Raw genomic sequence first — 8,206 nt, forward strand, 5'->3', positions numbered from 1 at the left:
TCGATAGTTTGCGAACACTAGCTTAAAGATTTAAGTGAATTCCCTTTCGCGCGTACAAACAATTTTTACTGGTCAAAGCAAATGTGAATAGCACTAATTTAGGAGAATTATTATTAAAATAAACATGAATTCTTGTTTTGAAAATTCTTGTTTTCACTAATTTTAATAGGTTTTAGAGAGTAGGACAAATCACCATTTTTGTATAAGATCAATGTCCTTTTTACACGTTTTTTTTTTACACGGTTTCTTCTGGAACCAATCTCCGTGTAAAAACAGACTTAGGTGTATATATATATATATATATATATATATATATATCGTTTCGCCACCAGATGGTTTCCTGAGAAAAATGAAGAAATTTTTTGTTTGTTTTATATTTGAAAAGGAAAAATTTGATTTTATTACACAACAGTAAATAATTTATTTCTATTACAAAAATGAAGTGTGTTTTAGTTGAACTTCTCTAAGTAAATGAAAGTGAATCCGCAAATTATCCGTTTCATTGAAGTGCTCTTTGGTAAACCACATTTTTTGTTTTTTGGTCTGACGTTAACACAAACAAAGCGGATGGATTTCCAATTCGTGAAAAGGCAACGTATAACTGCCCATATGAAAAACAATGATTTTCTAAATAATCTATTTGAAATTAATCCCGCAAACACTAAGCGATTGGCCTTGCAACTTGTTATTGCAAACGCAAGGCGAACTAAAAATTGCAATCGTTTGAAGTCAAACGGAAGACCAGTCGAAATCATTGGTATGTCACCAAATCGCCAGCAATTTTTGATTGAATGGTGAAATTCAGTGCGTGTACATCATTATTCTTTGCGGCAAGAATTGCTCGTCGACTTAACCAAGCATAATTCTGAAAAATATTAGCTATAAACCTTGCGGAGCCCGAGACCTTCCCAACGAATGCAAAATTGTCGAAATCGGTTCGTGCGCTCTGGAGTTATATCGTCAGGAAGGAAAACCCGACCTATTTTTATATAGGTGTAGATATATATAATATATATATATATATATATATACACTATATTATAGTATATTATATATACTAGCTGACTCGGCAAACGTCGTTTATCCATATACATTTTTAGAAAAAATTTAGTATGAAAAAATAACTGATTGTGAATCCGGACGTATGTGGTATGTAAGTGAAAGAGGCTGGTAACACAAATTTTATGGATGGTTTGAGGTGGGAGGGTAAAAATTGAGGGTCATATGCATTTTTGATTATATGCTTTATAATGATTTAAAATAAAGAAAATTGGTCACAAAATTAAAAAAAAAATATGTTTGGATTAATTATAAGTAAGTTTCGTTAAAGCTATTGCATAAGTAAAAAAAAAACCTTGACAAAATTCGGTAAAAAAATTCTATTGATGGAAAGCGGGATAAAAATGTATTTAATTTCTAAAATGACTATTATGGAACAGAAGTTTGTGGTACAACAGTGAAAATTTAGGGCAGTATGTGTTTTATAATCACGAATTATAAGAAAATGAAATAAAAGATTTTGGTTCAGTAGATTGTTACATACAAATTTAATAAAAAAATGTTTTAAATATTTGTACTTTTGAATTTCTTCTCAATACTATAATCTGAAGCTTGAGTTACAATACGGCCAAAATATCAACAAACTCATATAATGAAAATTCTCAATCCAAAGCTCCACTTTCATACTCCTTATACAATTTGTCTCCCGATCATTATATCTACATATGTATATTTCACTGCAAGCAAATTGCTGTATCGAAATAAATACACGTGCGTACAAATTGTCGCGTGTTCACACTCCACTGAACATTATACAAATCAGAAAATCGTATTTAATTATTATAATTTCCATGTATTTGTTGAAGTGTTTCATGAATGAAACATCGCGAATAGCATTAGCGATTCATTTAGCGAGAAGTGAATACGTATGAGAACGTGTCGAAGTTCGTTTTATCAAAGGACGGATTCAGGGCGTGCGACAACTAATGTTATTGTATTTGGTGTATAAATAGTACCATTAAAAGTCAATTACGACATCAAAACTAAACCGTACGTACACGATCAATAAGCGCTTTTCTTGCGCTCGACGGCTTTATTCATAACGTGTATATACTTGGGCACCGCGATGGTGGAAATTGGCAAAACTGATATGACCTGATTTTTTGACGATTTTTTTGCTGTCGATTGGTGCAAACTAAAATTTTTTTGCTCTTTCCGTTCTCGAGATAAATGGGTGGGGCCAAATTCGGTGCTAACTATATATATAGTCAGCACCGACCCCTCTGAAAATGCAAAAAAATTAAAATTTCTTTTTACTATCGTTATCAGTGATTTTTTTGCTGTCGAATGATGCAATTAATTTTTGGAAAAGTTTTGCCCATCATAGATTTTCACGCATAGGAAAATTCCCAAATTTGCCAATTTAAAAAAATTGACAATTTTGAAAATGCCCAATTTTTTTGCTCGCTTACTTAAATATAAATCAAAAAAAATTTTTTCAAAAAATTAATTTTTTCACCCCCTTTTCTTAGAGGTTGCCAATTTTTTGGGGTGTCCACAGGTCACTTTTTCAAAAGTTTAAAAATTGTTTCGGAATCTGTGATTTTTTTGCTCTGCGATACAAAAAAGAAAAATTCAAAAAAATAAATTTTAATTTTGATTTTTTTCGTAGTATAGAAACGAATAGTTTGCGTCCATGATAAGTACTACGATGCTCAATTTATTTACTTACTCCCAAAACAGACGTAATGAATCAATTAGTCAACAATATTTCAGTAATTACAGTAAATAAATAATGCGCGTCTTTGGCCACCCGCCGCCGAGAGACTCTACGGCGTAGGGAGTCTCTACGCACTGGGTCTCTCGAAGCTGAGCGAGTGAGATAGCTATACGCTATTGAGCGAGTGAGACGGCTATATATATGCACCGCGATTCCTGTTACATTTTAACAAATTCATATAAAAATGGTATGAGACTATTAATTCCGATCGAGCACATATTTTTGTAAAGGTATTGGTGATGATTTTGTTTTATACTTAATTGGGAAAAAAATAAGCATATTTAAAGCGGATTGCAATCCGCTTCCATACTACGAAAAAAATCAAAATTAAAATTTATTTTTTTGAATTTTTCTTTTTTGTATCGCAGAGCAAAAAAATCACAGATTCCGAAACAATTTTTAAACTTTTGAAAAAGTGACCTGTGGACACCCCAAAAAATTGGCAACCTCTAAGAAAAGGGGTGAAAAAATTAATTTTTTGAAAAAATTTTTTTTGATTTTATATTTAAGTAAGCGAGCAAAAAAATTGGGCATTTTCAAAATTGTCAATTTTTTAAATTGGCAAATTTGGGAATTTTCCTATGGTGAAAATCTATGATGGGCAAAACTTTTCCAAAAATTAATTGCATCATTCGACAGCAAAAAAATCACTGATAACGATAGTAAAAAGAAATTTTAATTTTTTTGCATTTTCAGAGGGGTCGGTGCTGACTATATATATAGTTAGCACCGAATTTGGCCCCACCCATTTATCTCGAGAACGGAAAGAGCAAAAAAATTTTAGTTTGCACCAATCGACAGCAAAAAAATCGTCAAAAAATCAGGTCATATCAGTTTTGCCAATTTCCACCATCGCGGTGCCAAGTATATACACGTTTATTCATAAGTAGGTAGGCGACATTACATAGGAACCCACGAACGGCGCACGGCCGCACGGCCGCAGGTCGATTTGGTGTCTACTCTGCGCCCCGTACGACGCGACTCTATTTTTAAAGGCGGCCAAGAGTATTTCTTGACACTCTCTCATATTCGTTGCAAAAAATTTTTATTTTTGTTCTAATTTTAGTGCATTTGTCTAAATTCTTGTCACATTAGTTATTGAGTGGTTATTGAGCGGTGCCACGCATCATACCTTAAAGCAAATTGCTAAAACATTTCATAACAAAATTTGGAATTTCTAAAAGCTTCAAAAATTTTAAATTAATTAGATTTTTAACTTCCTGTAGAATAAGTTATAGTAATCACAAAAAATGAAAAATGAAATTTTTTATATATCTTTACGTTTCAAGCGTTTCTGAACTGAAAAAATTAATGTATGTGTGCGGATACAAATTTTTGTCAACGATTTCGGGAACACGGATCAACCGATTTCAATAATTCAAAACACTTTTGATTCGAACTGATAAGGAAACGTGCTGATTAGTTTTTGGAAAAAATATGTCCAACCGTTACAAAGATACGGGGCAAAAAGAGCCAAAAATGATAAATCCGTTTTCGAAAGAACGGGGCGCTCAATTCTAATAATTCAAAAAACATTTTATTTGTAATGACAAAAAAGTACCATTCAAATTTTTAGGCAGGTCTAGCGGTTTTAGAAATCGAGTAAAAAAAAAAAAAAAGTAGTATATGGCGATCAAAAATGATCATTATACATATGCACATCAAGCTATCAGATATTTTATAGTAATTTTAATGATGAGTATAAATTTTGTTGAAATTTCTATGGGTTCCGTAACATCGTTTCTCTGTTAGACCGCGACGCGGCGCTTACGCGCTTCCATATTTCATCTCTATGCAGCTAAAGCAGCACGATTGCTTAAAAAAAAAGTTAAAAATTTCTAAAATATTTTACAATATAAAAAAAAATCTTTTTTTTTTTCAAACATCTTTAGTCCCCAAAAATCTAATTCTTAGTTTAATTCAAAGTCTTAATCAAATTCAATCTTATTTATAAAAATTGAATTTTGGTACGGGAAGTTCCAGCAATTTGCCGTAAGGTACGATGCCATACACTACTAGCTATATTCTGATGTTGTTTTTTAAATTTTGAATTTTTTATCAAAGCAGTCGCGACGCGTAGTTGTTTTAGAAACGAAATGCTGGAACGCGTAAGCGTCGCTTCTTAGTCTAAACATCATAAATCTTGGTACAAAACCCATAGAGATGAAAACAAAATTGGTACTAAATAAAAATCTCTATGAAATATATGATAATTTGATGCAAATTACATTCTTTCAACTTTTTCCATAGGATTTACGAAACTGCTTGATTTTTATTTCTATTTATTCAAAATATTTTATTTTTGGCGCTTTTTGCCCCATATCTTCAAAACGGCTGGACCAGCCTTGACAAAAATCTAATCAGCACGTCTCCTCATTAATAGGAATCGAAAGCTTTTATTAAAATCGGTTGATGCTGTGTTCGCCGTGTTCCCGAAATCGTCAATACATTTTTTCTAAGGCATGTCGAAATGTTCAAAAGACCTTGAGAGGTAAAGATATGCAGAAAAAATCATTACGGTAAGATAATAAAATATGTTGCAAAGTTTAATTTAATTCCCGACTGAAGTTCTAAAATGATCCATAGAGAACAGAAATAGATAATTTAAAAATATCTCATAAAAACAATAAGAATTTTCTGTTCAAGTATATTAAAACTACTGAAAGCATGTTGACAATCTACGACTCCATAAAAACTTCATAAAGTTTGAATCGAAAAATATTTACATTACAAACTTATTGAGGGAGAGCAGACAAACTCTCATACTATACCATATTATTCTTTCAATAATGCTAGACGTAACAATATAATATTATAGCCAAGAATATTACTTGCCAGTCTTATTATATTTCATTTTTTTCAGTTCTAGAGCATTCTCCTAAAATCAATTCACCTCTAATTATAATTGTGTGATTTTGATCGACTCTTTATATTTTACTACACATTTTATTATTATCATACAAAAATATCCGTGCCTTTCACAACTCATTAATTCTAAGAAATACTGATTAAATAAGCATACTTAGATTATTCCGTTATAATTATGTTGTTGTTACCTAGCTGATTCCGTTTTGCCGTTAATAAGTATTGTGTATATAAAAAAGATATATATTAATTTTATACAATGTGATTAGGGCAATTTCACAAGTATCAATTCATATATGAAAAAAAATTTCAAATGTTTTGTAGAATTTACTGAATATGCACAAAAATTATTCAAAATTTTGAACATCTTATAGTATTTATTGAAAACCGCAAAAAAAAATTCAAACATGTTCAAAATCTGATAGTATTTACTGAAATTGCACAAAAATTATTCAAAATTTTGATAAAACTTATAGTGTTCATTAAAAACCTTATATGATACTTATTATTCAAAATACTGATTTATCGAAAATCAGTATAAAAATCATTCAATATTGATAATAGAGAATATTGATTGAAATCTGATAATTTTGATGATGCTTCTTGTATTAAAATATGAAATAATAAATTAATTTGAAAAAATGACAATTGTAATAAGCTAGACAAATAAGATAGAAAATATAAGCTGAAGTTCTAGGATATTCCAGTTCGACTTTTACGTGGTTTGAAAATGACATCGGAACTTCAAATAAAAACATGAAGGTGAAAGACAAAAATAAATAAGATGGAAATAGAATTAGATTTCATTCTACAGAATGCTGTTTTTAGAACATATATAGATATATTTTCTACACAAATATATTTTCAAATATATTCAGTTATAACCATTTGATAAATCAATTAAATAACATTATCTTGAATAAATATCAAAATATAATGATTTATTCTATAGCGTGCGCCTAAGACCGCTCCTACATATAAATAATGACGTAAATTATGAATGAAAGCAACGCATATTCCGCAAGATCCATTCACAATGACGTGAATTAATAGGCTGAGAGATGACAAGTCCTTAAAAAATATATCCTTTGAAAAAGGATCGTAAATGAAGAATAAATTGTATTGGCGGTGTTAACAATACTTAGTAATAATAAATTTATTCTTGTAGTTTGGAAGTTACACGTTTTGAAATCGTAGAAGTTACTATTCGTACAAAGGCTTCAAATCAGATTTTGATAGAATCCAATGTACATCCAATAACCCTCAGAGAACATTATCAAATTTATTTACAACTCTATCTATCTATTATTTTATAACTAATTCAACTGGACCGCCAAAATTTATCTATTATCTCGCTCTTTGTCTATAAACGTGAGCCCGAAGATGAGAGAAGCGAATTTAGCGCGACCCAATCAACCGATCTACCCTTCGTGACGATAAAATGCTCCACATTTTGTGTTCACACAAATTATATTGTATGTATTACGCGGTGTTTTGTGTGCACAAAGTGTGATGATTTTAAGGTCGGTGAAAATCATTATGAATGAGTGAATCAAGAATCCGTAAGTATTCAGAAAATCTTTTATTGCTATATTGAAATCGAAAGTTTGATAATTGAATTCCTGTATTTATTATTTTATATTTGAAATCATCAGTATTTTACATATTTTTAAGCAATTATTATTATTAGAAGAATGTTTTTATCTACAACGAGCTTCTGTAATTCTCTAAGATTGGTTTCTCTACAAAAACGTTTACGGTGGAGACGCCGTGTACTTTTTTGCGGAAGTCTCGACAGTGAATGTTGAAAACCTATTAAGCGTTAAACCTACGCAACAGATTTATAAAGCAATTTATAGTTTTTATTCTTTTAGTCGAATAATATTGCATATTTTTGTTTTAATAATGAAATTAAAATCTCTTGCGTACACTATTTCTTATTACAGATAAAGTCGTACTGATTAATTAAGAATATTTAGAGAATTGTCTTAAAATTTTCGATGGTATTTTTCTAAATTTCTGAATGAGAAATTTAACTTAAATTGAGAAATGGTACTTGCTAATTTTGCGAGGACTCAAGTTATTCTGAATCGTTTGAAACCAACATTTGAAAAAGTACGAGTGTGCTTGGGTTTGTAGGATAAAGTTTGATCTTTCGTCCACATTTCCTCAAAAACAGCTTAAGCGATTACAAAAATTTAAAAGTCAATTGATAAAAATACTCTTGCTTTTTGCTATGATTGGCCGAGCTGTTTCTTCAAAATTAGCAGATGAGGAATAAGAAAATGTTTCACGTTTAGGCAAAAATCCTGAACCGAATTTAAACATTCAAAACATGTTCAAACTGTGAATGGTTTTAATTAGCGTATTTTAAAAATCAATAAAAGATTCTAATTGATTATTAATACATGTTTTGACAATGTTGATAAAAACATTCTGAAATATTAGTATTCAATACCAAGTTATTAAAAAAATTTATCAGTTCATTCTCCATTATTCTCAAAGTCAAAATTAAAAATCCTCATTTTAAAAGTAGCTAAATCTCAATTCGTATTGGTCGAT

Source organism: Ctenocephalides felis, unplaced genomic scaffold (assembly GCF_003426905.1).
Source record: "Ctenocephalides felis isolate EL2017-DRISC unplaced genomic scaffold, ASM342690v1 CF-g0.4_SCAFFOLD_01886, whole genome shotgun sequence".
NCBI classification, from domain to species: domain Eukaryota; kingdom Metazoa; phylum Arthropoda; class Insecta; order Siphonaptera; family Pulicidae; genus Ctenocephalides; species Ctenocephalides felis.